A 20,504-nucleotide genomic window follows, 5' to 3' on the forward strand; every position below is an offset into this window, starting at 1 on the left:
TAGCTCCACCTTGCACACAACTATTATCGGAGACCGACTGGTAATGACATCTCCCTACCCAATGCCTTTTGGGATTGCGAAGGCTTGGTTGATTGATTCGTTGGACCTTGTATGGATCTTGGCCCTCAAACCCATTTGTCTTTTGTAGGATGTGTCATTGGTTCCCTAGGAGAGTCATTTTAAGACATCTTTCTTGTTAGATATGCTCGATGTCCCACCCTTGTAAGGTGCCACCCATGATCCATGGTGCTTGAAGTTATAGGGCCTAGGTAGGAGGAGAAGCCATGTGTGAGTCTGGTTAGGTCTTGTCTTTGATATCAAATGAGGTCTATCTAACTAGATGGTAAGAAGGTGATCCATGTAGGTCTAGCCTATTTGTTAGATACATCAATCAAGTTGATAGTAGTTTGATCGAGTTGTGAGGTGTGCGAGTTGACAAGGACCCTTATTTTTGGGTCCCCATGGTAAAGGGAACATTCGTCGGTTGACAATATGGTAGGCCAACCTACCAGCTTTGCATGCTATAAGACGAAGACTCTTCCAAAATTATGATCATCCATTTACGCAATCAAAGATCATCCAATAAGCTTTAAGCTCCTCATCTAGAATTAGTCTAGATGGCCATCTCAGTTTTGCTATACAAGCACACTCATGGACAAAGCCACGATTAAAGCACTTTGTTTGCAAATAAAGAAATCTCATTGCTTATCTAATTTGCTATGTGCTTTTTGTTCTTTGCTTAGATATTGTTCACTACATTGTCATTTTACATTTCCCTCCCAAAGGCATATTAGAGTAGTTTAGTAGTGGCCTGTGAAGATATGCTAGGGTTTTGCACAAAGAAAACTCAGAATGTATGAATATGGATGAAACACAATAAGTTAGATAGTAATACAATAAACGCGAACCCTAAACGTTAAATGCAAAATGCAAAAATGCAAAAACACCAACACAAGCAGAGAAGAAAGAGAGCTTTGAAGTGAATGAATCAATGCTGTAAATGAATGAGAGAATGCATAGAATTCTCATGGTAGAGTTGCTGGTGGCTTGTGTGGGAGTGGGCTGAGGGAGGTGTTGATGTGCATCGTGTTAGCAGAGTATTTGTCAGCTCATGTGTGAGTCTGAGCTTGATCTGGGCTGGGCATTTTTATTAGGTATTTTAGGTATTTTTCTGGTGTGGCATTTTATGCCATTGGGGCATTTTATGCACCAGTCGGCCAGCATTAATGCTGTCCGACCAGCATTATTGCTCCCCACTTTTTCAGCCTATTTATACTCAGTGCTCCTCCACAGTCATCATCATCACCTTCACCATCTGCAGACTCTGTGGAGAGAGGAGCCAGTGCCAGTGCCTACGCAGCCACTGACTCACTGTTGTATGCGACCGTCTCGTGTTCAAATATATGGATTCCATTTCCCGTGCATACATCTGAGTTCTCATCTGTATTGTGTTCTTTTCTTTTCTTTTCTCTTTTTGTCTTGTGTTTCAGCAGTTTATTTCAGCACATGTTTATGCTTCCACCACTGCTCCACTTCTGACATGGTATCAGTTTTCAGGATGTGTGTTTCTTCTGTGTTTTATTGCTGATTTCAGGACTGTTTTGTACCCCTGCTGATCAGACGACTGCTGTCGCAGCCAGGCGACCTGTTTTGGGGCTGTTCTCAGCCTGCGTTTTTTGCAGTTTTGTCATCACCTGCTGCTTACGCACCCCCTACTGCCTGCGTTTTTCATCTGCAGCTGCTGGCGACAGTTTTCTACCTGCTTTTCTCCAGTCTACAGCCTGCGTTTTGCTGATTCTACATCTCTCGTGGCTGGGTGACTGTTAATTCAGGCCGTTTTTGCTGTTTTTGGCAGTTTTCGACTGATTTTTTGACTTTCTGCAGCAGATTTTGTCTTCTATTGATCAGATTTTGGGTTCTATTGCATGTGAACTCTCATTTTCTGCAGTCTGTGCTTGTGTTTTGGCTGTGTTTCCTCTCTACATTCCATCTCTTCTCTACTTCTCTTCTTATCCTCTCCATATGGCTTCTCCGTGCACTTCCACTGATGATAAGTTACATGGACCTGATTATCTCACATGGAGTGCTGTCATGAAAGCTTGGTTTGTGCAGAAGCGGTTATGGTACATCGTCTGTGGAGCTATTCCTCGACCTCTCCGTCCTTTTCCTCTTCCTGACGACTTTGATGAGGACAACCATGAGGAAGCGGTGCTCACATGGGACTCGGACGATGCCATGCTTACTCGGCGTTGCTTCGGTGTCCTGTAGGACATCTCCTGAAGTATGGCAGAAGTTGCAGCAGATGTACGAGGCACCTTCCACCATGCGGGCAGTCACACTTTATGGCCAGCTCCAGCAGATGAAGTTTGAGCTGAAAGATACTATTCATTCTTTTCTTCTTCGTGTTACGCAGGTCCACGACCAGCTTCGGCACATGCAATCTGCTCTTCCCGAGGCGCATCTCGTCGGGACGGTCCTCTACAAGCTCCCCCCGGAGTTTGATGGAGTGGCCAATGCTTTGTGGGCGCAGACATCATCGGCTCCTGTCAGTTTTACACATATGACCTCGATGCTTCTTGAGCATGAGACATTCTTGAGATTACAGGGGCGGCTTCCGGCACATTATGGAGGCGAGGCTTATGTAGCTTCAGAGAGGGGTAACGAGAAGAAGAAGTCGAAGGCCTAGTGTTATCACTGTGGCAAGAAGGGACATTTGCGGAAGGACTGCAAGACGTTAGCGGCTTCCAGGAAGAAGGAGCAGAAGAAAAAGCGGGATGTTGACTCTACTGATGCGTTCTCTCCTTCATCAGACTCCGACTCTGATTCTCCGACCAAGGTGAAGTCCAAGGCGCGGAAGGGATCCTCTTCTTTGGATCGCGGGAAGGGCTTGGTGGCCCCTCGTAGATACAAGCTCCATTGGTGAAGTAGACCGCCGCGAAGCTTTGTGGGGAATGGCATCCCTATGCTGCTTCTGACGAATGCAGGAGACACATGGCTGCTGGCTCACCACTATATCCGGCAACCCTCGAACAAGCTGTCCACGTGATGCCCTCCGAAGATAATCATAGTTAAGGTGACCAAACCGAGCATGCCATAGCTCTGACTGTGTCTGAGAGGTAAGAAGAAGAGTAGAGAGGGCGGTGGAAGACATCAATTTATAGATGCTGTTTTCCTCATATCCGGATGATAGAACCTTCCTTGACCCATGATCGAGGACTCGCACCGAATCACTGTCAAACGCCACCAAAAGTCCAAGGGAGCAAATCTTATGAACTGACAGTAGATGATACCCTAAACCTGGTACATGCAAGACCTCTGAGGTATGGGTACCACCACGTCCATCTGGAATAAGCTGCATCTCACCCCGCCCTGCAATAGACACTGAAGAGCTATCTCCAATGAGAATCTGCCCACGCGAGGGTCGCAACTGGGCAACACCATCTGATGAAGGAGTCATGTGCCGGGAGGCACCACTGTCAACGATCCACTCTCGAGCCTGGGGAGCCGTCATCGTAGCATCAGAAGCATTCGGTGTAGAGTCCTCAATGACAGCTAGATGAAGAAATGCAGCTGATGAGGGTGCAGCCACCGCTCCAGAATCCTTCGTGTCCTTCTTGTTGGTGTCCTTCTTGTCCTTGTCAGGGCAATCCTTCTTCCAATGGCCAGTCTTTTCACAAATATGGCATGTGGATTCTTTGTCTTTGTCCTTGTCCTTCTTTGACTTGTTATCCCCCTTCTTCTTCTTTTGGTCTTTCCCCTTCTTCTGAGAGGCTTGACGTGTCAGTGCCTCTGACTTGGAAGCATTCTGTCTCTTTAGCTGTTCCTCTTGGTCCAAGACCATAGGAACCAACTCTTCCCACCGAAGAGTGGACTCTCACCCCAAAGCAATAAGGGCAGAGTAAAAAGCACCGAATCGTGGCGGCAACTGGGACAAGAGTGTGATCGCCATGTCTTCGGAGGAAATCGGCTTCCCCGCATTCTGAACCTATATCTGAAGCTGTCTAAGCTTGTTGATGTGCTCCCGCAACGAAGAAGACTTGTTCACGGACAAAGTCCGTATCTGAACCTCCAAAGAAACCTGCTTCATTAGGGTCATCCGGTTATACATCTGATCAAGCTCCAGCCATATCTCCCGAGCCACCGTCAAGTGCTCGATGTGAGCTATCACGGCTGTAGTACAAGACAGAAAAAGAAAGGAACGAATCCTGGCATTCAGTTTGTCCCAGTGAGACTGTGCCCTGGCCAACTCCGCACGAGCATCGGAAGAGAGTTTGGACTCATCTCTCACCGAGGGCCGGTTGATTTCCTCCTGTACAAGCTCCGCCAAATCATAAGACTCAAGGATGGCCAACATCATGACGCGCCAGATGCGGTAGTTGTTGCCATCAAGCTTTTGATCTGCGGGAAGAGCCGGTAAGACAGGCACCTTCCGGTCCATAATTGTCTGGAACTCCAAGTCAATCTCGGTAGACATCTTCACCTGTAATGCCTTCACAAACGCAAAAGCAGCCCCCTCTGACTGTGAAAACTCAGCTTGCTAGGGCTCTTCCGCGTCCCAAAACTTCTTCACCCACCGGAGGCGATGAAAAAGCAAAACCTGCACTTGAAAGCTGAAAACTCAAACTTTCTCCTCGTCAAACAGCAGTAAACAGCAGTAAATCCACCACCTGGACTCCTTTCCCGCGCGCCCACGCTAGCTTCAGCCTTGTTCCGAGGCGCAGCCCTCCTGCCTGCCCTCAAACGCTGAAAACGCAGCCTTGTGTCGCGATAGAAACTCCTCTTCAGGTTGGTTCTACACTCAGTCAGCCCTTTAACACTGTTCTGATACCATGTCAGAGTGCAGCGGTGCGGAAGCGTAGGACTGAGAGAGAGAGAATGCAGAGAGAGAGAAGAGAGAAAGAGACAGTGGAAGATGAAGATCTGCTGTATAAAGTGTGCTGTATACAAAGATATGCAGATATGTACACGGGCGCAGCGCGCTGGACTGCGTGTCTCCACCTCGACGATGCAACCTACTGTTCACCTTGAAGTCCGCTGCAGTCTGCACTGTCTCTTGTCAGAAATCTGCGAACAGAGACCGAATTTGTGCGAGCCACCAGTTTGTAATCTGCGAGCAGAAAAGTGTATGCTGAAGACTGAAAACTCGGCTATAAATAGCCAGAAAACAGGCGCCAGAAAAGCAGCCAACTGTACTGCAGTCAATCGGACTGCCACGTGGCAGTCCGACTGTACAGTCTGACTGGACTGTGCAGTCCGACCAGGGCGATGATCTCTAACAATATGTTCTCTCTTGGTTGAGCTCCTTTTCTTGGATGGGCATGGAGTGGAGAGTTTGTTTTCTCTCTTAAGGATGATTTTAAGCCACTCTTGATGTGGTTTTTATGGGGCACATTCACTTTATGCTATGGAAAAAGGACACTTAACATGTAGGTATCTCATGGACCTCTTGGATCCATGCTTGCACTCCTAAAAGTATGGGTGGTGGGGCTATTTTGCATGCACACACTCAAATGGTTGCTCTTCGATGGTCTCTCTTTCATGCCACGTGCATTGATTGATACCCCTGGGTCTTTGTTGCTTGGTTCTTTTTGGAAGAGTGTGTGAAGATATGCTAGGTTTTGCACTGAGGTAACACATCATGTACATCTAAGAATGAAACACAAAGACTCAGGCAGAGACAAGCAAAACTCAAACCCTAAACTCAAAATGCAAAATGCAAAAACTCAAAACTCAAACATAGAGACAAACACAGCGAGAGGAAACTTTGAAGTAAATGAATGCTATAAATGAATGTAAGAGTGTACGGAATGCCCAAGGGTAGAGCAATGCAGTGTCGGAGGGTGATGTCCATTGGAGATGGATCCCAAGTGTTGTGACTACTAGTTGGAGATGAGAGAGTGCTGAATAATGAAGCGTAGTAGATTGGCCACTAAAACACAACAGTCGAAGGCTGAAATCTGACAAATGAAGCAGTGTACCATTGAACGAAGACTGAAAACTGATCATCCGAGGCAGAGAATTGTCAGGCGATAATAGGAGAGGGGTTTGCTGATGTAGACGGCCTGCTGGACAGCAAAAACGCAGGTACTACATCAGTCACTTGGTGGGAGAGATGGCAACAGCCTCTGTCCCTTGGCACCAGATGCTAAAAATACAGGTTGATTTGGTGCTATGATGAGGTAATAGATGGAGACCTCCAAACAATAGGGCGATGGTTGAAAATAGGCCACTTAGGGTTAGATAGTGATGGGCTACCGTTGGTGATGGCTGGACAGTAGATGGTAGGTGGCTGATGGCTAAAATCTGCACAGTAAAGTGAGAAATGTGCACAAAAGGATCAGGTTGAATGGTGGGCAGACTGTTTATTTATAGATGTTGAAGGGTGCCCCAAAAATTAGGGTTTTGGCAAACCATTGAAACTCTCTTGAACCACGTATCAAATTTGTGTTTTTCATTAACTAAGAGTGTTTTGGGGCTGTTTAAAGATGTTAATCAACTGTAAAGCGTATTCATAGTTGTCAAGTATGAAAGGTATGGTACAATAAAATGTGGTACTAAATGGTACCTTATGATTTTATAAGGTATGGTACGATATTAGTACGAAAAAAATTTCAAGATGATTTGTTTAAAAACCATAAATCATTAAATGATAGAATACATGATTAAAGTGGAAATAGCCATTTTATTACAAAATAAGATGAATACATGAGGGTGACCATCGCGGTTGCATGGGCTGTGTAAAACATGCGATACAACTACAATCTATTGTATCATAGTGGCATCATGCATGTGGATACAATTATAGTAGATACAAAAAGGAGAGAGACCTATGAATCTATGATGAGGCATCACTATCATCATCATCATCATCATCAGAACTATTTGAGTGCTCATCAAGAGAGTTTGAAGATGACTCCTTGGCATCGGATGATGAGACACACTCATACTCATCCTCATTGATGAGGTTACCATCATCATCAAACGATGGCTTCCTAGGTGGCGGCTGTGTAGGCAAGGGGGGATTATTATTATGAGGTACAGGATGTGAGCTACTAGAGCCCCGCCTTACATATGTTTGCAAGTCACTTGAACACCCTTCCTCAATGTTGGAGGGTATATAATGACCATGCCCTTGCTACTACCTACTCGAACTCCTTGCCCATGAGCACGCTGACTGCGAGTGTCACGAGTATCTGTTTCTATAAGCTCTCCATAGAGCCTTGTAAAAATCATCTCCTCCTCCTTGTCCACCTCCTAATATACACTCGAAAGAGTGTCGCCCGTCAACTTGAATTTATCAACATTCACCTGCACAATAAACGTAAGATTGTAAATGCTAAAGTCTAAATTGTAAAGTATAAACTTCAAAGTTCAAAGTTTAAAACAACAAATTTTAAATGTTATGGTTAAGTGTTTAAACTTTCCCTGCTTCGGATTATCCATGCTCATCATAGCCCTCATCATGTGTAAGTTAGTGCGGCAATAGACTAGCTGCTCTAACTGTTGTGTGCTAAGCCGATTGCAGATCTTTGTGTGAATGAGAGAATAGACACTCTAGTTTCTCTCACATGCACCTGAAGAGCAATTTTGGGCAAGGACGCTCATGGCTAAGGGCTGAAGGGTCTCCTATGCGTATCCAAAGTTTTGCCACAAAAATAAAGTCTTCACAATTGACTCTCTCCTCCAACAAGTGGAAGAAGTAAAAGCCACATGCCCTCTCTGATTTGCATAGCTTTCTAGCTCCTCCAACACTGCATTGTGATCATCCACAGGAACCACACGAGTCAAATAAGCAAGCTAGTTCGAACGGAACTCTCTATTATCCATGACCGCTAGCGAGTTATAGGCCGGATGTACCAATGTTGCAAAACCATGGATGGGCTTATGCATCCATGCCAATCTCCTCTCTACTATCTCTAAAATATGTGCATGCTGTGTCTCTGTGATCACACGTGCCTCCACCAATACAGCTCTAAAGAAGTGAACTAGAAGGCCTATGGTGGACCCCTCGTAATCACTCATACGTAACACCCTATAAAAGGGAGTTACGATAATGACAAACGGCACAGACTTTTTGCCCAAACTGCTCATTAAGGCACAAGCATTGCATGGCTTTGGCCCTCTCTGTCTCATGCTCATTCCACTCATTCCATAGAGTGGATACCACTGTCTGGCGCAAGGTGGACCGCACCTCATAAATGCGCTCCAACAATAACCACACGTAAGCAAGGCAAGTTGAAGAAAGCTTATTCAACTCTAGTGTACTATGCTCACGATACATCGCAAGCACCTTTACCTTTACTGTGAAGAAGGTGACAACTGATGTGGCTTTGTGGACCACCCTCTTCACCCACTTGAGCTTTCCAATGTCCTCCATGAGCAAGTCCAAATGATGACTTGCACATGGAGTCCACACAATCGTGAGAAACTTGGCCTCAAGCAAATGGCCCATGTGCCGACAATTCAATGCATTGTCAATAACAACTTGCACCATATTCGAGCGGCCCATCTACAACCACAATTTACAAATTACAAGTAAGTATACTAACAATACTTGGAGGTTAGAGAGAGAAAGAGAGAGTTGAGCCTTTTAAATTTCAACTTTCAAGATTCAAGAATGAAGAGAGATGGGGGTTGGGGCTCGGGGGGAAAGAGAGAATTGAGATAGATATTAGAGAGAAATTAGAATAGGGAGATAGCTAGTTATGCATAAATCAATTATCATAATGAAAAAAAGCGAAACAAATTTAAAAGGCAATGTATACCTCAATAATAGCTTGCCGAATGTGGTGGTAGATGAATGCGCCCATTGTTTTCCTCCCCCTCTTGCCGGTATCTACGGCCCGCAAAAAGTAAGTGCCGAGTGGACATAAGATGAGTATGCTGATGATGCCCCATTTCTTACGATCACTCCATCTATCGATGAGAATGGAGCAACCATATTTTATCCATGTGGCCTGAATAGGATCAAGGTCTCTATCAATGCTCTCCTTCTCTTCATCAATCTTTTTCGTTCTCATGTCGTTGTATGTGGCACCTGTCCATCCTTCATATGGACCCAGATTGGCAATGGCTTTTACCTTGAATGCAAGATTGCACTCAATCATCGTGCGTGCAATTTCAATGTCCGCAAGTCATTGCCTTTCTCTAAGAAAGGCAACCGCTCCATGCACACGACTGGGATCTTGAGAGAGAGAGGATTCGGCACCGCATGAGCCTCCACTCTTTGTCTTTTATCGGAGCTGGATGCGGATGTGGAGCCCCCACCACCAATGGTAGAGGCCTCTCTCGCGTCGGTTGAAGATACGCCCACATTGGATGCTTCCTCGTTAGTAGGCATAGGAGTTGGTGCCGATAAGCCACTTCCTCCTCCTCTTGTGGATCCCCCTCTCATCTTGGTGAGAATCTCCTCCGTGATGTTTTGAGGGATCTCTTTGCATGGAGCAACTTGCCCCCCCCCGTCTTGGAAAGATGTTGGAGAAGCCGAGTTGCACCACTTGTATAGTGCTTTCTGCAATACTTGCATGTCTAATGGTAGGAGTTGGACATCTTTGTGCCCCTCCACATGGGTCATGTGCAAATTGAAGGCCTCGTGCTTCTTAGGAGTCATGGTGCCGATGACGGAAGAAGAGGCCCGGGGAAGAGAGAGAGAGAGAGAGAGAGAGAGAGAGAGAGAGAGAGAGAGAGAGTGTAGAGAGAAGAGAGAGAGAGAGAGAGAGAGAGAGAGAGAGAGAGAGAGAGAGAGAGAGAGAGAGAGAGAGAGAGAGAGAGAGACAACAATGGAATGGATGGTCGCGATGGTGCTCCCGCGTCGTCCCGCCCTGCCGTCGAATGATCTGGCGCGCCCTCTGGTCTGCGCTGTCGCCGCCTGACGCCCTGCCAGACGCCACCCCTCGTTCGCGCCCGCCCAGCCTCTGTTCGTTGGTAGGTCGCGCTGTCCATCGTCGAGGGCTACATCGCCGCCTCTGGTTGACGGTCGCGCCTACTCACGGAGCCGTCCCGCCGCCCTGTTTCTGCCGCCCTAGCCACGGCAGCCTGCCCCTGCGGCCGTGAGTCAGCGGATCCGCCCCTGCCTGTCTCGCTGAATCATCTGAAGCCGCCCTGTCAACTTCACCTCTGCTGCGGCTCGAGGCGCCGCCTGCGTGTGCTCCTCCTTTCGTGCAGAGGCGCCCAGTTCTTGTGAAAACCCTGAACCTGACCTTCGTCAGAGAGGAGAGAGTTCGTCCTCTGTGTGAAGACAGCAGTATGGCTGGCCTGGATTTGGATTTTCTTGACCGGACGGTGGCAGCTCTTGGCCCTGATTCCGATGCAGAGGAGCCGGAAGATATGGTGCCATGCACGGAGGAGTTGCCGCCGAGTTCTGAACAGCCGCCTGCCGGCAAACGCTCCAAGCCGACGCCTGATGAGCCAATGAGTCCTCCGGAACGCTCCTATGTGCAAGTGGCCTCTGATCCGGTGGATTCGCAGGAAATCGACTGGGAGCATTTGCTGGACTTCGCCAATACTTTGCTTGGCAATTATGTCCAGCATAATACCGAACTTTTTCTGTTGCGGGAACGGATGATGCGCTGGAAGCCACGGTGGACCCCAAATCAGTCTTGCGATCTTTCTCGGTGTTCTATGACCGTGCAGTTATTCTTTTCTTCACTGGCAGGATCCCAATGCTTTCGCATATTCGCCAGTGGCTGCACCATCTATTGCAAGGGGAGTCGGTTGAGGAGATTTTCCTTGGACCTCGCGGGTTTTATGAGGTCCTGCTGAAATCGGAAACGCATCGCGTTGAGCTCCTGTCCAAGTTGCCGCTATTCTTTGATCGCCGCCTGGTTCATGTTGTGCCATGGCGCCCCATGGCCGTCTTCCAGCGCCTGCTTCAACGCGAATGCCCGGTGTGGGTAGAGGTGGAAAACTGCCCGGCGGTCTATTGGCCCATGTTGAAGGATGCGATGGCAGTTGTGGGAACAGTGCTGGTTCCCCCAAGCCTCAGGGCGATGAATCGCAACCGTTTATGCATGCTATGGGACACGGCCAGGAAAAGGCCCGCGTGGCTTCGCCTCAATTGTTCGGGCATGCATCCTTTGTATTTTCGCTTAAAATGGGGCAACTTTGCGGGCCACTGCTTTTCATGTGGTAAATTGGGGCATTTCATGGCCGAATGCCCTGAAAAGCAATCGTCTTCGGATGATGCGCAGGTTGTGCTGCCCAAGGACGACATGGTGCTTGATGCCACGCCCCAGGAAGCCCTTCAGTCTCCTCATGTCATGGACAAAGGCAAACAACAGGTCCGAAGTGTGGATTCCCGTCGTACTGACTGGATTGAGGCACGTCCTCAAAAAGGTAAAAAGTTGGATACAGGCTTGGCGGATCCTGGGCCTCCCGCTTCCCAGGATTCCGTACGCACGTATACGCGCCGGAAAGAAATGGCCACTTCACAGCAGGCTCCGCGTCCTTGGGCCCCGTCGGGCCCCCGCAATCAGTCTCCAAGGAGAGCCTATACCGACGGCCCCAGAGGCCCACCTGCCAAGCTGGCGTTCGATGCCAAAGGAAATGTTATTACACCCTGGGATCGGCGTTATCCCCGCCCCTCTCCCAAGGCAGTGGATTGCCCTTCTACCTCCAACGCAGGTCGCCAGAATTCTTTTGCAGTATTGGCTGATTTTCTGGATGAGGGTGTCCTGGATGCTCTCGCGGAAAAGGTGAAATCGAGGCAGCAGGTGCCTCGTTCCTGACTTCCTTCTTTGAGGATACATGAAGATAGCCACGTGGAATGTGCGAGGCATTTGCTCTCGCCATAAGCAACATGCCATGTGGACCGTCTTGCACGAGAACCAGTGGGATGTATTGTGTGCAGTTGAGCACAAAAGTCACGGTGAAGCAGGAAAAGTGATGGATTGTCATGGATTCCGCCTGTTTTATGCAGGGACCCATGCTGCGCACTATTCGGGCGTGCTGATGATTGTCCATGAGAAATATCAGCCTGTCCTTGTTAAAAATGATGTGCAGGGCCGCTTTCTGGTGATCGAAGTCTTATTTGAAGGCGAGATTTTATGGCTGTTGGGCCTCTATGCTCCGAATGATCCCGCATCCCGCCGGGATCTTTGGTCCACTTTGCAGGGCTCCATGTCACTCGGCCGAAGGGGATTCTTGATGGGAGATTTCAATATGTGTGTCGACTCTTCTCAGTCCACTTCAGGGCATTCGGTAATGGATATGCCGGAAAGCCGGGTGTGGAGTTCTTTTGCTTTGCACGTGCTCGTCGTGGCTTCACCCTTCTTTTTCAGGGTTTACTTTTCATTCCGCACAATATGCAACTACCTGGTCGCGGCTGGACAGAATGTATATCATGCAGGGCGATGACTTTCTTCCCGACATGCTGGAAATGAAGGTCTTGCGGCAATATGCGTTGTCGGACCATTTCCCCCTCCAGCTTGAGATGCGGGCACACTCTATTGCACCTTTTGTGCAATTCCTGGATAGGCTCCCTTTACGTTTCAACTCCTCTTATCTGAAGCATTCAGTTTTCCAGGGCTATATGCAGCAGTTGATTGAGAGGTTCTTATTGGACTTCGCCTCTGAGGGCTGGCCTTCATTTGCACGGCTGCTCTCTAATGTGCAGCGGGTTGCTCGCCAGTATGGGATCCATCATGCCTCGCTTTGCCGCCGACGTCGACATGCAGCAGAAGACTTACTGGCCTTGGTCCGTTCCTTGCTCCTGGATTCCCCTGATGATGATTTTCTGCTGTCTCTGGAGAGGCGGTTGGCCCATCTTATTCAAGTGTTTCAGTTGAAATCTTATCAACAGGCCAAGCTGCACGACTTGATGGACACAATGCAAGATAGTACCTGCCAGTCTCATAAGTTCTTTCGCGCCTTGCATGCATCTCCGCCCCGCGAAAATATGACCAGACTCCAGGATTCGGAAGGTCGCATGGTCACGGATCCGCAGACCATTGTCACTATGTGCAGAAACTATTTTATGGATCTTCTTGGTTCCTCTTCCTCGCCTTCTAGCCAGGTTACGCATGCCCGTGCGGTCTTCTATCATCTGGTCCGCCAGCAGGTTCCAGTTGATATGCAAGCCGCTTTGGAGACGGATATTTGCGAGGACGAGGTTATGGACGTTTTATTGCACCTGCCGAATGATAAAAGCCCTGGCTGGGATGGTCTCACTAATGAATTCTTTCAGACCTCGGCCACGCAGTTGGCGAAGCCATTGGTGGCCATGTTTCAGCAGGTGTGGGAAACGGGGGTCATGCCCTCCTCATGGAAAGAAGGCCTTATCAAACTAATTCCAAAGGTCCCTTCGCCGTCAAAGTTGCAACACTGGCGACCAATCTCTTTGATGGGCTCCATGTATAAAATCTACTCCAAAGTGCTGGCGAATCGGCTCCACAAGCACCTTCCAGCTATTGTGCATCCTCTCCAGTATGGTTTCATTAAGGGCCGCAACATTCTGCATAATATCTTAAATGTGCAAATGGCCATTGACTATGCGCGGCACTCTGGTCAGGAAGTGGTATTGATCCAATTGGACTTGGAAAAGGCATTTGATTATGTGGACTGGTCTTTCATTGCAGACCTCATGTCGGCTATGGGCTTTGGTACCCGAATGTCCCGATTGATCTACACCATCAGTGCTGAGGCTTCCTCCAGAGTTATGCTTAATGGTGGAGTTACAGAGCCATTTGTTCTTGCACGCTCGGTCCGACAGGGTTGTCCTTTGAGCCCTCTCTTCTTTGCCCTGGCGACTCACCCGGTCCTTTCAATGTTATCCTCCATGGCAGCCTCTGCCCAGCTGGCCGGTCTGTCTCTTCCGTTGGGTCAGCACTTCGTTAGCCAATCTTTGGCGGATGACACCTTTATGATTTTGCAGGCGGACAGGGACAACATTCGAAGGGCTTTAGATGTTTGGACACTCTTTGGTCAGGCCTCTGGGCTTCGCATCAATGCCCTTAAGTCAGCCCTTCTCAGTTGTACGGAGCCTGATTTGCAGTCCTTAGGCTGGCAAGGCCAGGTGGTTTCCCGTGGCTCCATTGTCAGGCATCTTGGATACCCATTGGGGGTGGATGTACGGCCAAAAGCCCTGCTGGAGTGGATTTCACAAAAATTGGCAGCAAAGTTTATGTATTGGAAGTCGCAAGCGTGGCCATTCCATGTCCGCCTCAAAGTGGCCCAGACAATCATGCTTCCAATGCTAACGTATTTCCTGCCATTGTTGCCATGGACTCCTACTACTTTGAAGGCCCTCACTCATCCCATCCGTTTCATGCTATGGAAGAAGGACTCACTGCAGGCCGGCATTTCCTGGATTTCTTGGTCACATGCATGTACCCCTAAGCGCATGGGTGGCGGAGCGATTTTGGATGCACACACTCATATGTTAGCTCTCCGTTGGTCCCTTTTTCGTGCCATGTGTGTGGATCACCACCCTTGGTCCATCATAGCCCGTTATTTTCTTGAGGACAGCGGGCTCCGCCATGGCAACACACGGCTTCGGGCCTCCTGGTGGCATGTCCTTAATGCTGACTCTCGTGTTTTCAGTCCCTCTTCCTCTTTGTTACTGCACTTGGTCGGCTCTTGGAAAGTGGTGCTCCAAAAGGCCCACTGGCACCCAGTGGGGGACCGCTTGCAGACTAACTCCTTTCAGCTGGAATTGTTGGCAGTATCGAGACTCCTTTCATGGGAAGATAAACATCAACTCAGACCAAGATTTAATCGCATGGCCCGTTTAGGTGTGATGTCGGTTGCGGATGCTACCCTAGCTACTCGCAATGTCCTCGCCTCATTTCGGACTGCTCGGCGACTCTTTAAGATCCCGCGTGGATACTGTGATTTGTGGGAGCAGCTTTCGTCGAAGCTTCAGGGTCGGCAACCCTTTCCTGCCTTGACGGTGGATCGCCCTTGGCAGGACTGGGATCTTGCAGGCCGCCTGAGTCTGGAAAAGGCCTCCACGAATCAGGTGTATCATCTTCTTGTTCAAGATCACCAATGGCTGGGAGAGAAAGCTAACACTGTTTGGGGACTGCGGAAATCGCTGTCATGGTGGCACAAAACGCTGATGGAGGGCTGGCAAAATAAGACACCTTTCAAATGCAAGGTTTTTCTTTGGCGGGTAATGATTGGTGGTCTTCCTCTGGCCTCGGCCCTTGCCAAGCGTCGCATCTCGAATGGCAATTGTTTCTTCTGTACCACACCGGCGGAATCGGCCCGACATCGTTTTCTCTCTTGCCCGCTCGCCAAGAATATCTGGTCACTCTTGTCGCACATTTGGCGCGCGGTGGTGGGATCCTCGCTAACTCCTTTCGATTGGGTTTTTGTGCGCCCGAAGTATTCCGCACCGCCACAGTTGCATGAGAAGATCTTATTTCACTTTTTCAGATATTGGGGATGCTGGCACATTTGGACCACGCGCAATGCTTTTCTCTTTGATTCGGCCTCTAATGTACCCCGACATATTGCCAGGCTTAAAGGGCTCTTGCATTGGCAGCTGGATATCATCTGACACTCCGACTTGCTCCCTCGAGAGGATTTGCATCCGTGGCATATGGCAATTGCCTCTGGGTCGTTGCCATGATTGGTGTAACTTTTTCAGTGCATTACTACGGGGCTTCCCCACACGTTGGCCTAGGGCCCTCGTGTATCTTGTAATCAGAAAAAAGAGAGAGAGAGAGAAAGAGAAAACCTCTTCACATGATGGCTTTGTGTCATCATGTATCTTGTAATCCAGTAATCTTGTATTTTTTTTCGTAATTAATATAATTACCTTTTACGAAAAAAAAAAGAGAGAGGAGTGTGTGTGTGTGTGTGTGTGAGAGAGAGAGAGAGAGAGAGATGCTTGAGTCTTGAGTCTTGACTCTTGAAACTGGAAAGCTGAAAGACAGGGAGAGGCTCAAGGGTTGGGGTAAGTTGAGAGAGCAAGAGTGAGAGAGAGGGGATGGGAGATGAGATTGGCAAATGCTTTGATAGGATGCGGGAAAGAGAGGATGGGAGATGAAACTGACAAATCACCAGTCAATTCAAGTGACAAGATCCAAGAGAGGAAGATGAGAATGGCAAATGCTTGCTGAATTGGTGTGGAAGCATGGCAGAGAGGAGCAACTTTTGTAGATGAGAGAAGGGTCAAATAGTCAAAGAGGGGTCAATAGTCAAAGAGGGCTGGCAATTGTATGGAATCCAAGGAGGGTTGGGGGGGGAGTGCGTAGCTAGAAAAGGGGGTGAGATGAGGTATCCAAGGCTTTCCACCCTCCCAAAAGTGTCATGCAAGCGGAACATGCCGGATTAAAGTGCATGCGGAATGTAGAAGGACGCGTAGACATGGCGGCAAAAAATGGTCTATTTTTGGTTTGGATACGTATGGTATGGATCATATGGTACGATTAGTACCGTGTGATGTACGAAGGCAACTATGAGTGTATTTTAGCTGAGCACCCCCTCTCAGGCCCAAAACGAAGTATAGAGGCGATGGTTATCTTACTAAGGGAGTCCAAGAAGTCACCCCAGAGAGGACATGGCATCGGACAAAGGGTGCTCATTGGCTGCCTAGTGGCTTACCAAACCCTACAAATGCGGATGGAACCACATTATTATTATTATTTTTGTTTTTTTGGTATTTGGTTTGAGTGGAAAGTTAAATTTAGGGGTGGTAGCTGATTAAGTAACAATGACATAGAAGATGGGAGTAGGGATGGTACACCCAACACATCACAAAACAATATAAGCTTACCCAACCACTCGAGGATGTTGATGACGAGGGAAAGGTGATGGAGTATCATGTGAAGGAGAATGGTGGTGTAATCCACCGGTGGAAATAGCTTAGGATCCGTCCAGTGGTGCTTTGCACAATGGGATGCATAGTATGCTACATGTTGAAGAATGCTCGTGCAACAAATACCACTTGGACAGTGTCTCTCGTGGAAAAATTATTCACTTGCCCAAGTGTCCCAGTACAAAGATGATGAAATCATGCAATGCATAGGGGAAGGTACAATAGGGGAGGAAAGGCAGATGTCGAAGACAAGTACCAAAACCTATAGAATACCAAGAAGGCTAGGAATCCCCTCTCAACCTGAATATCGATGCCGAAGAAGGAAGAGGAGCACGAGGATGTCGAGCTTCGTGTGGTGCTAAGAACCGTATGGATGAAAATGATGAAGCATCCCTATTGGAAGAGCAAGGATAGAAGACACCACCATGATAGCATCAAGAGAGATGCTGCATGATCTGTTGTGAGAGGGGATGCAAGAGTGTATAGAATGCCTAAGGGCAAAGTAATGCAGTGTCGGAGAGTGACGTGCACCGAAGATGGATCCCACGTGCTGTGACCACCAATTGGAGATGAGAGAGTATTGAATAATGAAGGACAATAGGTTGGTGACCAAAACACAGTAATTGAAGGTTGAAATCTGGTAAATGCAATAGTATACCACCAAAGGAAGGCTGAAAATTGATCACCCGAGGCAGAGAATTGTTAGGTGACAATAGGAAAGTTGTTTACTGATGTAGACGGTTAGGTGACTATAGGAGAGGTGTTTACTGATGTAGACGGCTTGTTGGACAAAAAAAACGCAGGTACTACAGCAATTGCCTAGTTAGAGAGATGGCAATAACCTGTTGCCTGCCATTGGATGCTGAAAACAGAGGTTGATCATGTGCTATGATGACGCAATAGATGGAGATCTCCAAATAGCAGGGCAATGGTTGAAAGCAAGCCACTCGGGGCTGGATAGTGATGGGTTGCAGTTAGTGATAGCTGGACAGTAGATGGTAGGTGATTGATGGCTGAAATTTGCACGGTAGAGTGAGAAACCTACACAAAAGGATTAGGCTGAATGGTGGGCAGCCCATCTATTTATAGATGTTGAAAGGTGCCCCAAAAATTAGGGTTTTGGGGGACCATTGAAACTCTCTTGAACCATGCACTAAATTTGTGTTTTTCATTAATTAAGTGCATTTTGGGGCTGTTTAAAGATGCTAATCAGTAGTAAGGCATGTTTTAGCTCAACAGAGCGGGGTGTGGTTCATGGTAACACGATTAATTTGTGGTTCGTGGTGGTAGGTTCTGTCAGAAGTGGTGCAACAATGGAAGCATAAACATGTGCTGAAATAAACTGCTGAACTCAAGACAAAAGAGAGAACACGATACAGATGAGAACTCATATGTTTCCTCGAGAAATGGAATCCATATATCAAATACGAGACTGTTGCATACAACAGTGAGCCACTGGTTGTGTGGGCACTGGCACCGGCTCCTCTCTCCACGGGACCTCCAGGTGGTGAATTGACTAAGTGAGGAGGAGGAGGCTAGAATATATAGGCATGAATAGTGTCATAAAATATGTCAGGTCGGCCGGCATTAATGCAGGCCGACTGGTAGCAATAAATGCTATAAAGCATAACATGCTACATAATAAAAATGCCTAAAATATCTACATAATGTGCCTAGCCCACAATACATGCTCAGACTCACACATGAGCTGACATACTTTGCTAACACCCTCTCTCAAATCATGGGTGATTTGATACAATACAATGATGCAATGCTAAATGACTTGTCATAGTCCATACAACATAGAACCACCAAGTAGAACCATGGATACCCAGTGAGTGAGTGATCAAGCCACCACCAAGGTGCCTCAGAGAGAACTTGATGTCGATGTCGATCATACTAGCTCTTGAAGATAGAGAAGATCATAGCAGCTCTCAATGTCTGTCAACAATGCCTGTGATGTAGCACACATGAACATCTTGTCACCAATGTCGCAACACATAAATGACCATGGATCCCCCTCCTTTGGCCAGACTGCCAAAGTGTCCCCTCATGTGAACTCTAGATGAAAGTCACGTGCTCTCTGTCAAATAACCAGCCCCTCATGAACCTGGAGGTTAATCCCAACTCCAGGATTTGAACTTGCGAGACTTCAGTCGATGTGTTAGGGATGTCCCTCTCTGGATCTTGTGCATCTGTATAGAAAGATAGATGAGGCATGGCTGCCCCATCTCAGCACCCTCTCACAGTCCCTCTTTGGCATTGGAGAGTCTTGAGGGATGACCTCATCACCACCACTAGAAAGTAGCCGAGGAAGGGGCCACCAAGCCCTTCCCACGTTCCGAAGAAGAGGATCCTATCCGCGCCTTGGACTTCACCTTGGTCAGAGGATCTGAGCCGGAATCTGAGGCAGATGATGAATCATTGGAGGAGTCTGTATCCCGCTTTGTCTTCTTCTCCTTCTTCTTCCTGGAAGCTAGTAACTCTTTACAATCCTTCCGTAAATGACCTTTCTTCCCATAGTAGTAACATTGGGTCTTCAAATTTTTCTTCTTCGAACCCCTCTCTGAAATTGCAAGAGCCTCACTAGAACCTGATGAAAGCCTCCCTTGTAACCGCAATGATGCCTCATGCTCAAGCAGTATGGAGGCTATATGTGTAAAACTAATAGGATTTGATGATGTTTGTGTCCTCAAAGCATTCGCTACTCCATTGAACACCGGAGGGAGTTTGGAGAGTACGAGTCCAATAAGATGAGCCTTTGGAAGGGCAGATTGCATTTGCCGAAGCTAGTCTTGGATTTGGGTCACACGAAGGAGAAAAGATTGGATAGTATCTTTGGCCTTGAACGAAATTTGCTGGAGCTGGCCATAAGGAGTAACTACCCTCATGGTGGAAGGTGCCGTGTACATCAGCTGCAACTTCGTCCATACTTAAGAAGATGTCTTGCAAGAGGTAACCGCCGGTGGGACTTCTTTGGAAATACACCGAAGTAAAGCTGAGTAAGCACGAGCATTGTCTGAATCCCATGTAAGCATCGCTTTCTCATGGTTGTCTTCATCAAAATCAGTTGGAACTGGAGAAGGTTGTTGAGGATGTTTAATAGCTCCGTAGATCCCGTACCATAACTGCTTTAGTATAAACCAAGCCTTCATCATAGCACTCCATGTAAGATGATCAGATCCATATAACTTATCATCAGTGTATGTACACGGAGGAGCCATTTAGAGAGGATGTAGAAGAGAGTAGAGAAAAGAAGGTATTTGGAGAGGGAACACAGGCAAACCACAAGCACAAACTAGAGAAAATGAGAGTTCACATGCAGTATTCACCTAAAACTAACCAAAACAAGATGAAAATTGCTGTGAAAAGTAAAAAAAAGCCAAAAATTGCTTGAAACAGCAAAAACAGCCTATTAATGCAGTCGCCCAGCTAGGAGGAGATGCAGAGACCCCAAAACGCAGGTTGGAACTGACACGTAGGTAGGAGAGGGGCTGATGCAGGCGGTACAGATGCTGACATCAGCAACAACGCAGGAAAAACAGGTCGCCTAGTTGGAGCAGCAGTCCCGTGATCAGCAATGGTCAGAATAGTCCTGAAATCAGCAAAGAAAATACAGCAAGAGCATAGAATCTAAAATCTGATACCATATCTGAAGTGGTGCAGCAATGGAAGCATAAACATGTGCTGAATTAAATTGGTGAACACAAGACAAAAGAGAGAACACGATACAGATGAGAAC

At 47.6% G+C, this 20,504-nt stretch overlaps 1 protein-coding gene across 2 annotated transcripts in view; it reads left to right on the plus strand.

The window, feature by feature from the left end:
• The window catches only part of LOC148030403 (Zn-dependent exopeptidases superfamily protein), a 117,792-nt gene that overhangs the window by 885 nt on the left and 96,403 nt on the right, over nucleotides 1–20,504 (plus strand). The window lies entirely within an intron of this gene.

This window comes from Lygodium microphyllum, chromosome 10, assembly GCF_053477565.2.
Source record: "Lygodium microphyllum isolate KBCC chromosome 10, Lygodium_microphyllum_v1.1.10, whole genome shotgun sequence".
Classification (NCBI taxonomy): Eukaryota; Viridiplantae; Streptophyta; class Polypodiopsida; order Schizaeales; family Lygodiaceae; genus Lygodium; species Lygodium microphyllum.